Raw genomic sequence first — 14,657 nt, 5'->3', positions numbered from 1 at the left:
CTACACTGTACATACTAGCTTAAAAAGGTAGGTAGAAAATAGCCTAGTAGGAAAAGTATGCAGCAGATGGAGCAGCAGGGTAGGAGGAGGTAAAACCAATAAATGAATACAGTCTAATAATTCAACATCAAATGTAAAGTATTTGTGATAACTGGTAGATACTATTTCATTTCAAATCAGGTTAGTGACATCAACATATGACTAAGAAGGAACTAGAAGTAGAAAAATTTCCAAATGCACTTTCAGTAATAATTATATTTTTATACTGAAGAAGCATCATATTTAGTCCTATACAAAGCTTTTTTGAAATGGGTTCTGCACTCTTTTTAATCACCTCTATCTGCTAAATATATGACATAAAGCCAAACTACTATGCCCCAGTTTAAAAAATGTCTCAGAAATCTTCCCTTTTTTAAAAAAGGTTTACTCCTCAGTAACTCTGACAAAAAAAATTAAGCCAACAGAAGATACACACAGCAACATTGATGATTTCACAGTGCATGAAAGATGCCTGAAATAAGGAACACATATAGGCCTTTACCAATAAACATGGAGACTTTCTCTTTTTCTGCCATGGCCATGCTTGTGAAGACTTTGGAAGTCATAATACTAACTGCTGTAAAAATGTGTTAGACCACAATCACTTACTCACTTGTATGAATAAACATTTCCGTATACAGATTTCTACTCTCATTTTGTTCACTCCCATTGCCATTAAAGCATGCAATCCGGAAGTGAGCTCGTTATGCATGCATGCATGGATGCACTGAGGTCCTATCATTGTTCAACCTTATGGAGAATTCTCTTGGAAATCAATTTGTTTTTCACTCTGGTTATAAAAAACCATATTTTTGGAGAACAGGACTGAAATCATGCTCATCTCCAACATCATGTCACTCCACCTTCTATAAATAACAATTGCTGGAAGGACTAATTAGAAGTCAAAGAGCATGGTGTCTTGTGTGCAGAAGCTTATCCATGAATGTACAAGGGCTAGTTCTGCAAGAAAAAACAAGACACATTTCAAAAGTTCTGCTATTACAAATCAATAAATTACCTTGATTTACTCTTTTTTCTTAAAATGCTGAATGCCAGCTTATATGCTTCTATTTGTCCTGCCAACCACATTAAAAGCATCCACATGAATCAATTACATTAAGATAAGAAAAGTTGTGCAAAGAGAATGGCAACCTATGTGCTTCTGAATGAAGTGTGACAGGAGAAATCCCTAAGCCTCACTGTAGCAGTACTCTCCTCAGCACGGAAAGGGAAAACAGGATGCAAAAGGGAACAATTTTTAAGTAGATCTGTTAAATAAGAACAGAATAAAATAGAAAAAAACCCCTGTTGTGTACATTGCTGTAACCAGAGCAATTATTTCTACATTTCCACCCCCAAAATCAAGATTAAAATCTTCCCACAAACTTCTCTATACTAAGAAGTTATCCCAGACTCAGGGCTGTAAGAGACCTCATAAGAGACCTCTCATAAGAGATCACAGAAGGTCACACAACATGATCACCACTGATACAAGCTATTGGGCTTCACGAAATTAAAGCAATCATCCAGGCTTGACTTAAAACATAAGGTCCAGCACAACCTTTAGGAAGTCACTCAGAGGGTTAGTTGGGGAAGGAGGAGATAATGCTTTGGTTTTGCCATTTGTCTAGCCTCACATCAGCACAAAAACACCAAAAATAAGTCACCCTCAACATTTCCTTGACAATTTAAATGGAATGAACTCCAGAGGTTTAGGATAGAGGCCGTTTCTGCTCCAGCAAACTGACTTCACTGACCTCAGTGGAAGATCCGGCACTCCAGGATTTTGCCTTTCACCTTCTACAATAGACCAATCCAATATCTAAAACGTCTCGAGATTAGCACCATCTCTTAGGAGTTCTGTGGCTACCAGCCTTTATTTTCAATATCCCATAATGCTGCCCTATTATTAACTTTACACTTTAGATTTTCTTCAGGGGGAGAAATTTGATCCAAAACTTGCAAATTCAGAGAACCACAGAATCTTTGATCCCTTACCTCTGCCAGAGTTATTGATGGATGTGAAGTACATTTCAAAAAGCAGTCTTCTGGAAATGCAGCGCTATCTGCAGACCATTTAGGAATTGATCCCTAAGCATTCTGCCATTGCTTTCCGAACTCAAAATGTTTTCTGCCCTTAATTTTCTTCATGTACAAACAGCACCCAAATTGCAAAATTATTGGGCATTCACTACCTGCTTCACATCTCCAATATTCATAATATCTCATCAGCTACTAAAGACCATGGAAGCATTTACAGCTGATGAGAGCAATGAGAGGAAGGGGCATACACTATATTGACAGGCTGCTACCTAAAATTTTTTCACATGGGGTACCTGGGTGCCAAGGCTTCAGGTCACACTTCTAGTTGGAAAGCTGCAATTGTTCAAAGCAAAGCATAAACTGCATTCAGTATTCAATTGTAGGACAAGGTTAGTAAAATGAAATCAAACTTTTATTATTGGGATGAGACGAATAAGTAGAAAAGCAAAGCAAAAAAGGGTAAAACTCATGCAACTACTGTTTATATTCAGAACTTGGTTTCAGCTTTGACAACAATCAAACTATTGCCACTGAGTACCTGAGAACATTCCTGAACATCATAAAAGACATAAATATTAACTTTAGGTGCAGAATATTTACGAAGAACATAATTCAAACTGTATACCTGATTGAAAAAATTTGCACAGTTTAATTTCAATATTTCTGTAATTTTGTTTCTATGATGAAATAGATGGAAATAGATTCCTCCTGATGAATGGAGGATTTATTTACCAATCAATAAAGAGAAACTTAGAAATTCATAATACTCCACCAAACTTTATAACATACCCTGCATTCGTGACCAGGGACAGGTTTGTGAAAGCTGATCAGATCATAGGCTACAACTGGTGCAGATACAGAATAAAACAATTACAATTCAGTGAGAAGTTACAGCAGTAACTTGCTAATTTTGTCTCTCAAGAGGTCATAAAGAACACTCTTTGCTAAACTGCCATGTCTGCTAAGCTGAAACACCTTTCCAAAGTTTTAAAAATAAATTATCAGTTTTTCAGGAATATTACTGCTTGCTAGAAAGAGAACTGACTAATAACAAAGAATTGAAGGGGTGGAACAGTATTGATTCAGGTTCACAGGACAAAAAGTCTCATTAATCCTGATTAGGTCACAGGTATCCAGGGAACAACTGGGTCCAACAATTTATTTTATCCCTACCTAGTGAAATGGTTGCCATAATTCACACAAATTCACGCTGCTGCTGTTGTCATTTATGTTTTGACCTAGCAAACTAGGCCACATTGGAAGAGAAACAAGAAGCAGAAGATGATGAGGAAAGTGACCTAATTACAATGGGCACAAAATCCTATCCCCAAACCCATTAATTACAGCTGTGTGAAATGTTTTTGGTAAAATCTTATTAAATGGTCTATTAGACCTCAACACTCATTTTTTTGCAAAACATGGTTTTCCTACTGCCCTGGTTAATAAACCAAAAAAACCCCAGGATAATACTTTAACGAAATATGTTTAATTTAATAGCGTTTGACATATTGCTTCAAGATTTACTTCACTTTTTTTTTTTTAAGTTTTGAAAGCTGAATGCTTTATTTTATTGAAATTATTGAACATCTTCATAAAATTAACTGAAAAGCCATTTATTAGAAAAGTTCTTACCTCAGTGCCTGTGATTCACGGAGGTTACCCATTATACTCCATATGGTTTTATACTCTGTGGATGACTAGATATTTGCAATTTGATTACCTGAAAAGTCTCTTCCCTCCCTGCAAGAAGGGCTTGCAGTAGCAGTGGACTGCTGTTCATTACTGTCATTGCTGTAGAGCAGAAGGAACAGTTGCCAATGCGTTTTGCACAAGTGGTCATGACTCTCAAATTCATTTCCCTATCGGTCTGCCAGCATCTCAACTGATTAGCCTCTTAGTAAGTTTTGGAGATTTAGAGATGCATTTTGATTGCTTTCCTTTTCCTCCAGACATTTATAGACTAGGCAGATTAAACAAGATGAGCTGCTGCTCATTACATCGAAATAGCTAATGTGATCAATTACTTATTGTACTAAGAAAAATTAAATGAAATTACAGACACTTCCATAATATTGCATAGTTATAAGGATAGTAAAAATACCCAGAATTATTGCTAGGCACTTTAAAAGTAAAATACAAAATAAACTTTAATTTGCCCATTCAATGCAACTATTAATGCTTGTTATGGTAATTCAACTAATGAATTGGTCTGCATTTGCACAAAAAAATTTATTTATTTCAAGGCAGAAGGTTGCATCATCTACATTTTAGATAAAAAGTAGGCTTTGTACAGAAGCTACAGCTTAAGCATCATATGCTCTCTATATCATATTATCTCATGTTAAAAGTAATAAACTGATAGGATGGGACAAAGAAGAAGGTCTGATCTAGAATGGTCCCATTTCTTTCCATTTTCTCTTCTTCAGGTAAGACAACCCCCCAAAGTACGATTATTTCTCCCTCCCCTCATCATTTGTTCCCCTCATTGTCTTTTTTCTTCTTGCAATCAATTTATAACATAAGGATTACTGTACAAATTACATATTCCTACTCTGGAAGTTACTGGTTTCAAAATTGCTTTAAAGACCTTGTTTGTATATGCAGCCAGAGCAGGGGTTGAGAAATAAATGCTTTTTTTGTCTATTGGTCCTTTATGAATCTGAAAATAAAGCACACACAGACAAAAAAGAACCTTGGGGCAAAACTATGGGGAAAAAAAATTATTAACCTTTTGCAGGAATGTTCTGGACTCAGGGTAAGAATGCCTTTTAATATCAACTTATATATAGGAGCTAATTCCTCATCTGATTTAAGTGTAGCTCAAATACTGTAAGCAGCGAAGGAACCACCAGCCTCCAGGCTAACCTCCTGAATTACAAAGTGTAAGCACATTATAATTTCTGTTTGCAGAAACTTAGAGATTAATAGCCCTAGTCAAAATTTTCTACAGGTTAATTATTCTCAATATGGAATTTTTTATATCTTTCTTTTCCCATTTTTAACCTGAATTTGTCTACCATCAACTATCAACACTAACTCACATTTTACCATTTTCCACTGAAAAACCCTCTTGGTGTCAGGAATCTACTCCCCAAATACATAGTTGCAAAGCATGATTAAGTCATAGTCATCACTTGGGTAAAATAAATTTATTTTCTTAATTACCTTATGATGCAACTTTTTTTTTTAATCACTCTTGAAGCTTTCTCTGGCTCCTTCCCAACTGTTCAGCCTGCATTTCTTCTGCTGGGGCACAAGGCTTCTAACCCCAAAATATCTTCATGAATGTAGTAATTAACTTCTCCCACTTAATATTCCCCGATTTCGATATGCATAGCTAGTATTTTTTCTCAGTCACAGCATTGCAGTGGGAACTCATTGGTCAAGCATAAGTCACTGCTGCTGCTAAACCCTTTTTTCTAATAATCTGGGCTGGTTTATGCTACATGTGTGCCTTTGTATTTGACTGACCCAGCTCTTTCTTTATAACAAAGCAAAGATTTCTTCTAAATCATTGTTGAAAAAATTGAAATATGCTTAGCCAGCAGCAGACCTATGGATAGATCTTGCTTGTGATGCTTTTTCTTTTTCCTCTATTACTTTTCAGGTACTTCCAGATAACCGTTTTAGAAACCTAATGCGTTCTACATTGATTTTTTTTTAATCAAGCTAGTGTTTTTCCTAGCAAAATCACTACATATATGGCAGATTATACTACTAAAGAACCAAGCCACTATTAATGAAACAGCGCACTGAGCAAGAAGTAAATACAAAGAAATAAATACAAAGCATAAAAACTCTTGCAAAATTCTGACCAACTTCAACGTGTATTTCTGTTGGAGTATTTTCTTTTGTTTCCCACAAACATTAAAGCACTACAATGTCTGAAACAAATTCTTAGGAGAAGCATATGAGCTGCTTCCTCAGATGATTATTTCTATAGCTACAGTAGATTACTTCAGTATATTCATTTACCTGCTTGCAGTAGATCGGTGACAGACCTGGCCAATAAATGAGTGCTGCAAAGAGAATTTTGAATTGCCAGTTTAATTACCAAATTGCCATTTTATGTCATAAAATAGCTATGCCTAATTAAGAATAGGAACAATGCTGCATGGATTATATATTTAACCAGCACAACATGGACTGCACTTCCACTGTACATTGACCAAGAAGTATCAGCTGAAGAATTCTCCAAAATAATTTCAAGTTGGGATTTTATTTTAATATCTTGCTGTCTCCTAGCAAACAGGAGAAAAAAATGTCAAGTTTTCCTTTCTAATTATTTGCACTTTGCTGTATCACAAAATGCTAAAAATTAAGGTTAAAAAAAATACTGCTTATTCCATTGTTATTTCATTGGGATGGCAACAAATTATTAATTTACTTGTTCATCGGAGCATTGTAATTACTGACAGAAACCATTTGTTTGATACTGAGGCCTAAACCAATTGATTTCTCTTGGGGTAATTAATTTCTACTGTTTTTCTTCAGGGAAAAGAGGAATTACAGTTAATTTGTTAAATAAATAATGCCAAATTTTATTCATTAAACACATGAATTCTTAAAAACACTTTCTGTTCTAATCGGCAAGTGGTGCTCCATTAATGGCTGGATATTTAGTAACATTTACAGAAGATCATCAACTCTTAGAAAGATGATATATAGACATGATCGCTGAAGGAACTCTGCCCGAGGAAGAGTATTTTCCTGTTTTATACACACAGCACTTTACATCATATAAGAGATATATGATAACAATGTATAAGGATGTGTGAATCTACAAGAACAACAAAGCAACCAGCCCTTTAACAAAAGCATTTCCTCAGAGGTCTGATGGAGCTGGAAGAAGGAAGGGCATGTCTTAACTAGAAGAATAGTATATATAAAAGCTAAAACTGAAGCTGATTAAGTCATCTGTCATTTCTGGAAGTGAGATGAAACAATAGGAAAGCAAATAAAAGCTCAAGATTGCCGGGGAGTTGGTTCATTGCTGCGGCAGAGACATCTGCTGACTGACACCAAATTTATGCAGCAGACAAAGGAAAAAAAAATGTAATTACAACATTAACAGAATGTAAAACATCAGAGAAAAAACCCTAGACTTTTATAATTAATTTTTCAATTCATCAGTATTGCAATAATATTCTGGAAAATGCTAAATGCAGCAATGGCTCCAGCTCTAGTAGAAGTTAGTAGACATGCTCAGCCTTTTTGCAGTTGATCCAAAGGGATGCCTAAGTGTCTCTTTGTAAAGTGACGCACAGAAATAATAGAAACTACTATTGCACAACCAGCCAGGAAGGCTTCCCTAGAGAGTGACCGCACACACAAGGACATCAGTCTGACAGTTTGTGTATAAATGAAAGGAATGGAAAGGTGAAGACAGCTGGAAAGCAACCAGGAGTTGCATCATCTCTTGCACAGAGTACATGTTGAAAAGTCAGGCTTGGACTTTGGAAAGAGGAGGTCTATCCTCCAGCTGTGCACAGTGCTCTGCATGCACACTTTGCGAGCATGCAAGGTCATACACACAACATACCCCCAACCCTTGTGTCCCCTTCCTTCCTCCCAGTGGAATCAATCTGGCCAGATGTCCATATCCAGCCAACCATGCAGCCCCAAGACAAGAAAAGGTTGGAAGTTAGGACACAGGAGTGAAACATCAGAGGAAAAACCAGTAAGGGGCCACAAGGCAGCTCCCCAGTGCTCTGCAGTGACTGCCGTGGCTCAGGTCCCCATCCACCAAAACTCGTAGGCACGACATGGATGCAGCCCTGAAACTTGGCTCAAATTCTCTTCTGCAATCTGTTCATTTTTATATTGTATGTCTTGTTTGATCTCTGTGGAGAGAGACCAAAGGCAAACTAATGGGACTTAACATTTGTTTTTAATTATAAATTTTTATCACACAAAAATAATTGTGTTTATTAAAGTGATTTGAGCTCAAAGACATTTTAGGTTAGGGAGTGCTAGATGTGTCCTTTTCCTGCCTGGCATCTGCCTGGGTTAGCAAGGTGAATTAATGGATCGACACATATTTGTCTGGCCTTCTATTTCCTCCTGTCAAAAAAATACCAACCTGTTTGGCAGCACAATAACTCCCTGCCAGGTGGCTTTGTGTGAATGAGGCCTGTCTTTGGTTTAAGAGTACGGCAGATTGGTTTCCAACTCCCTGGCACTCCAGCAGTATATTATGAAAAACGTGCTGAAAAGGGATGGACTGAGAACCCCCACTCTAGGACAGACTTAGTGAAAAAGCTGACACTTTGGTAAATTGTGCTTACATTCATACTTAACACAGAATCAAGTTGATAGACTCCCCCTTAGAGGCAGGCATTAGCAGAGCTGACACTGGCCCTCATTTCAGCTGGTTGAGGGAGAAACTACAAGAAAGGCTTCATGTAACAGTGGCTTCAAAGTACTTTCTTATTTTCTTTTTGACACTTTCTAAATTTTGAAGTCCTGCACTTCCTGTTATCCACATTGCGAGAACAACTTTTTATTCAGAAAATTTCAGAAAATCAGAAAAATATTTCAGAAAACAACAGAAAAACATGATCAAAAGAACAACTTCTCCATCTCTGCTCATTGTAAGCCAGAGTCCCATCTTCCTTAAGTCGCTCTTCCTTACAGTAGCAAAGACAGGGTGGAGAAAACAGCTGAAGAATCAGTCTTTCCCCCTCCCAGGATCCTAATTTCAAAGCTTGCAAACTGCTTTCACTCCAAATTAGAATCACTTAGGTTGGAAAAAACCTTTAAAATCATCGAGTCCAACCATACATTCATTTTAAAAATGAAAAGTTTGAAACACCAGCTACCCGATAGAAAAAGATTGAGGCATGGGTAGTTCAGGAAAGATGCGCCTGAAAGCATCAGAAGTTTGTGTTTTAACACATCAAAATGTTTCAATCTTGTTTGTGATATACTGAACCTAATCTGTGCTGTAAGTTATCAGGAAGCCTTATAGCAATTCTCATTTGGGTGCTTCTTGTCCCACCTCTCCTCTGGCAGCTGACTTTAACGAACAGGACATGCCAGAGTTCAATCGCATGGTTCCCGTAACTCAGCAGGACGGTCATCTGATGACCAAGTCCTAACGGGCAGGGGAGTGTGAAGCACCTGGATATCACCATGTGCTCAAACAAGGAACTTCATTTTGTATTGAAACACGAACAAATTTCAAATCAGGTTTCCATTTGAGTTGACCCAATCCTAAACAGTCTTTGAAACTTTATTTAATGTTTCCAAATATACAAACTTTATTGTCATTAAAATTAAAGTTTTCCTGCAAAAATACATTTTCCAGTTCCATAGAAAATTTCCAATCAGCTTTATTTATTTTTAAAAGTTTTATTTATTGTCAGATGAAATAAAGAGACTGAACAGTCTAAACCACAAGATTACAAACACAGGGAGCTGAACATATAGAAACATCTCAGATCCACTACAAAGAATGCAGACATATCTATATGCAGATATATCTGTATTCAAAGGTAAAACCACAGAAACATACCTTACTAAATTAAATACCTCCCTAATCTCTAGCGCTCTGAGCACCAATTTCACTATTCATACAGACCCACCAACTTCATCCATTCATTAATACTGAACTCATGAATAGGAAAAACATTGAATCCTACCCTTACCTTTTCTCACATGGCAGGAAGGTAGATAGAGAGTTTATGAGGAACAAAACACAATCCCCTTCTGCTCCTCTGAAGGATAAAAATAATCTTTTTTCCTCACAGTAAGGGTCTGCGTACCTGTCAGAAAGGTGTCCAGCTCTGATTATACTGCAGGATGCTTGCCTCATTCTAAACCAGAATGTTTTCCTGTAACCATCCACTCATGCCTTCAATATGTGCAGAGGACATTCTCTTACAACTGTTTTTATGTTTCAGTTTGTAATTAGAATCCTAGTTTATGTTGCAGCAAAGAAAAGAACTGGAAGAAATAACAACCTACTCCTCTGCTCTGCAAGGTATGAGCCAGCAGAATAAAACCAACAAGATAGGGTTTACAGTACAAGCCCTTGATACATAAATTCTTATTCCAGAACTAATGATACTGATGTAATTATACAGCAGTCATTAGACTTAAGTAAACTCTCTTAACATGCACAGTTCAAAATAACATTTAAACCTGGCATTAACAATATTATTGCAGAATAATAATTTTTATCCTAGTGGGATGCTTGCACATAGTTCTCTATTTTTCAGTTTGCTTTTGAATTTTTAAAAATGAAGTAACTTAGGTCTTAAAAGTAGATTGCTCAATGAACAGAGGTTCCTATACTAGTAGTTGTAGAATGGAAATGATTCATTAAGAATCTTTGCTAAAGAATAAAAGCAGGCACAAGGTTTCAACCAATCTGGAAGGCAAGGGAACACAATCCTGCCTTGTGGATGTCTGACATGAGTGAAAATCCGGGTTAGGAGACCTGGGTCAGCTTTGTTGAGGTCCAAGACTCCCTCTAAGAGCTGACTGCACTTTCTGTGGTGAAGCATTTGGGTCCATTGCATCCACCCCTGCGAGAAACCTGCAAAAAGTCTTTATATGCTTCAGGACAGAGAAACTGTAATTCAGTTTCAACCAAGTCGTGTTCTAGAGTTTCTATAATTTATTTTGTGAATTAATTTGTGCCATAATCAGACTTTCCAGTTTTTGTCAGCATAAAGAGAGTTGGCAGTGCATCATGTGTGTCCACAGATACACACAGACATTAGGAAATTACGAGGGAACCATTTACAGTTTGTGCATTTAAGGAGTAAGACCGCATAATATGCGCAATATTTGAAAATACAAGCAAAGATTAACATTTTCGTCTCCAAAGTGGTTAAGATATAGGCCTTTCTGAAGAACACTCAGGCAACAAAAGTATCATTCAACCCTAAACCACCAAATGGCAGGCATCTTGCATCAAAGAAAGAGGTAAAATACCTAAAAAGGTGGAAGGGTCCATGGGTCAGCCAGCAGTCCAAAGCTGTGATCCCATTAGGGTACATTATTAAAAAATTAAGAAGGAAATTAAATTGATTTAGAATTTGGTATCAACTTCAAAATGAAGAAAAAAGAGAAACAAAGATGCCTTGAGCAAGGGAATAGTACTTCATAAAAGATAACATGCACCACCACCATTGTTTCACGTGAACCAGAAAAAAAATGTTTATTTCATTTATCCCTTGAATTAAACAGAGATATTCTTTTTTCTGCCTGTTACAGACTCTCTGGGTTGAAAGCCTGTCTCTCAGCGAGGAAGTCAGGAGTTTCATCAACCACGAGACAATGTTGGCTGCTGCTGAATATGCTGGTCCTCTTCATGAAACATGAAATTCAGACCCTAAACAGATTTAGAGGGCTGGCAAGGGAATGCTTTGCAGGAATTTGCTGCCAGGAAAAACCCAGGCATAAACTAAATAGTATTAGGCCAGGTTTTAGAAGAGAAAGTATCGCCTCCCTCAATTTGTAGATACTTACTGAGTTAGGTCTGTCAGATCTAAATCGTTGCTCCTATCTGAAAGAGACTCTAAAAATCGTGCTTTGTGGGCCCACACTTAGAGATCAAGAGATGAGTGACACTCTGGAATGCTATTTATCTCTCTATAAAATCAAAGAAAAGTGACCGTAAAAACTATCATCATATTAGAATTCTACATCTGCTTTTAAAAAGGTTTAAAAGGTTGAAAGGCTCTACAAAATGTGCAGAATCAAATTTCAAACTGACATTTTCAGACATTACAAGAAGGGTACCATGCTCGCTCTGACAGCAGTGCGAAAGGCGCTGTTGGAAAGGGACGCAGGTAACCTGAGAACAACTCATCACAACTCTGTCCCTAATTTCTAGTATCTCCTCAAAAAGGCATTCTTCACCTTTATTTCCCCTGCTCTACTTTGTTTTGCCTATTAACATGATATAACATTGCAGTATGGCACACAAAACATAATAAAAAGAGTTCCAATCCCAAAGAATTTACAGTAGGTCATACAGTGGAACAGTGACATCACCTAAAGCATTTACAGATTACAAGAAAAAAATAACATTATGACAAGTTTATTGCAGTCACTAAATTAAGACTTCAGAATACTTGGAAAAGCATTTCATATATGTGACTAAATGATACAGAAAGCAAATGTGCTTTTAGGAAGTGCTGTAATCATTCTGCATAGCTAGAACAAGACCAAATTATTTATGCTTGGGAAATAAATCCATTGCTGATCTTGAAAAGCCCTAGGAAGAATAAACTCAGCCTTGTGCTGAGCACAGACAATGCATGGTTCGCTTCAGACACATTAAAACATAATACAGTCCAAAGGCATAGCTACTGGGAGCTGTATTACTTGCTAATAATAGGTGCCCTTGGAACAAAGAAGATGTTATAAAGTGATCACATAATTTACTGTTATATTTCCCTGCCAAAATAACCAAAGAAAATCTTGACCTATGGATTCAGATAATCTAGGCACACTATAAAGCAGCATATTACTATATTGTTGAATAAATGAAGTAAATAACCAGCTGTGATTGTAACTTCATCATTTGCAAGCAACCAGCAAAGTAAGCTGAATGTGCAAAAGAGATAACATAACAACACAAAATACTGTGAATTGCTGCAGAAATCTTATTCTGCAAGCACTGCTCCTCCAGGAGAGCTCAAATCAAGATGAAGTAAGGGGAAAGACAGTAGCTACATGTTTAGAGCTGAGACAATGAAGACACTGAAGAAGGTGGCTGACAAAAATGCCTTCTACAGAGGCAGCAGAAATATCATTAAAACGTAATGTCACAGAATGTATTAACAGGTTAACATGGAAAACATTTTCAGGGGATCCTCTACTGACTTTTAGATTTGTAACACCATCAAATCCATACTGTCTCACTGCCCATCAAAAACTCCAATACCAGTTTCTCTTCAGAGAAACACATTAAACAACAAAACCTAAATCAAATGTTTAACTAAATTAAATGAAGAGGGGCACCACTCCTGAAAACCATGATTAGGGCACTCACTACGACCAGAAGGCATGGTTCCTGAACTATTTCTACATCACACATCACATTACCTTTGTTTTCAATGGCAATTCTCTCAGTAGCTCTAAAACCAAAAGCAAAACGCAAGAACAGAACCCAGTGTGGGCCCAACAGTACAGAGCAGAGCATGGCAGGTCAACATAATCAATAGGTCTCAGAACAGCTGAAGTTCCCCCATTTTGGCTGGTTATAACTGCTGGTCTTATTCATTGGCTTCATACTGCAGTTTTGCCCAAGAGGGGAAAGGAGGCCTCCAGCAAATGAGAGAGCATCTTCATCACACAGTTCTGGTTTCATTAATTAACTGACTATTCTTGCTATGGCTTCCAATTTATCCAGTGTAATTGCTAGAACATTTGTACTTTTGTTCTACTTGTTTCAATAACTGAAATAGCAATAACAAGACTCCTTATTTTATATAAATCCCCAAATGTTCTCAAGTACTCTATTTCCCATCTTATTTGTAAGGCAGAAAAGGACAGTCGGATTTTCTATTTTCCATTTAGTTATTTACTACAATGACTTTGGGAAGTAGTTATCTTCCTCATTTTGTTTTAAATAAGAGCCCTATTTAAGAGCCCTTATTTGGTTTTGAGAATCCTTGCCAAAACAAAACCCAGTAATGACTGACTTGAAATACAATTTACTTCCACAATGTAAATTCAATGGAACCCTACATCAAAGTAAGAATAGGGTTTATGGCCTGTAGGAGAAGCTGAGAGAAGACAGTTTTCCCCTTTGACGAGAATTTAGTAATAAAGCCTGGTTTCAGGCTCAGGTGCTGCCATAGGAGCCTTCTTGAGGCCATGAAGTTCAGTGAAAGAAACTTAGTTCTGAAAAAAAGGACTAAATGCCAGAGGTGACACTAAGCAATGGGTGGAAATAAGGTGCCTTTTTACCCTTATGGGAACTTACTGCTTAAATTTCCTTTCATGTTGTAGGTAGGATAAATATATCAGAAATTTCTCATTCTGCCCCTGTGCTGCAGGCTTTTCTGAAGTTATTCTGGTACTGTCACAGCACCCTCTAAGAAACACGAATGGCACTTTAAGAGATCTGTCAGTCTATTGCTAATGGAACATCCTCAACTAAGATTTCTACAGAAATACAGCTGGTATTGGATGTTAATTGCCGAATGAAAAAAAGATACCTCGTCTGAAAATGTCCTACAAGCAACCAGTTAGTAACATAAGTGCTGCTTTCTTCATGAAAATGTTACATCTCTTGTACTTTGCAGCTTACCCAGTTACACCTCACTCTGATATGCACACGACCACGTACATCCTCACAGAATGTGACAAACCGTTTCTTAGAAATCAAGAGCTTGAACTTGATGAGGAAATCTCTTCTCTGACTTCATACTGTCGGTCCCTCTCTGATGAGAAGAAAGTTGCACCACTTCAAACCCACGTCCGAGGCTGCCAAAGCAAGACAGGAGGTCGGTGATCGAGTCCACCAGACCAGCTAGCTAACTTGCAAGGAGAGGGGCTGTTGGCTGAAGGTATGTGGTGGTGCATTCACACCCCCCTTTCTTCCCTGGGCC

This window comes from Fulmarus glacialis, unplaced genomic scaffold (assembly GCF_000690835.1).
Source record: "Fulmarus glacialis isolate BGI_N327 unplaced genomic scaffold, ASM69083v1 scaffold15093, whole genome shotgun sequence".
Classification (NCBI taxonomy): Eukaryota; Metazoa; Chordata; class Aves; order Procellariiformes; family Procellariidae; genus Fulmarus; species Fulmarus glacialis.
The sequence above is the reverse complement of the archived record's forward strand: the minus strand, read 5'-3'. Positions refer to the sequence as shown.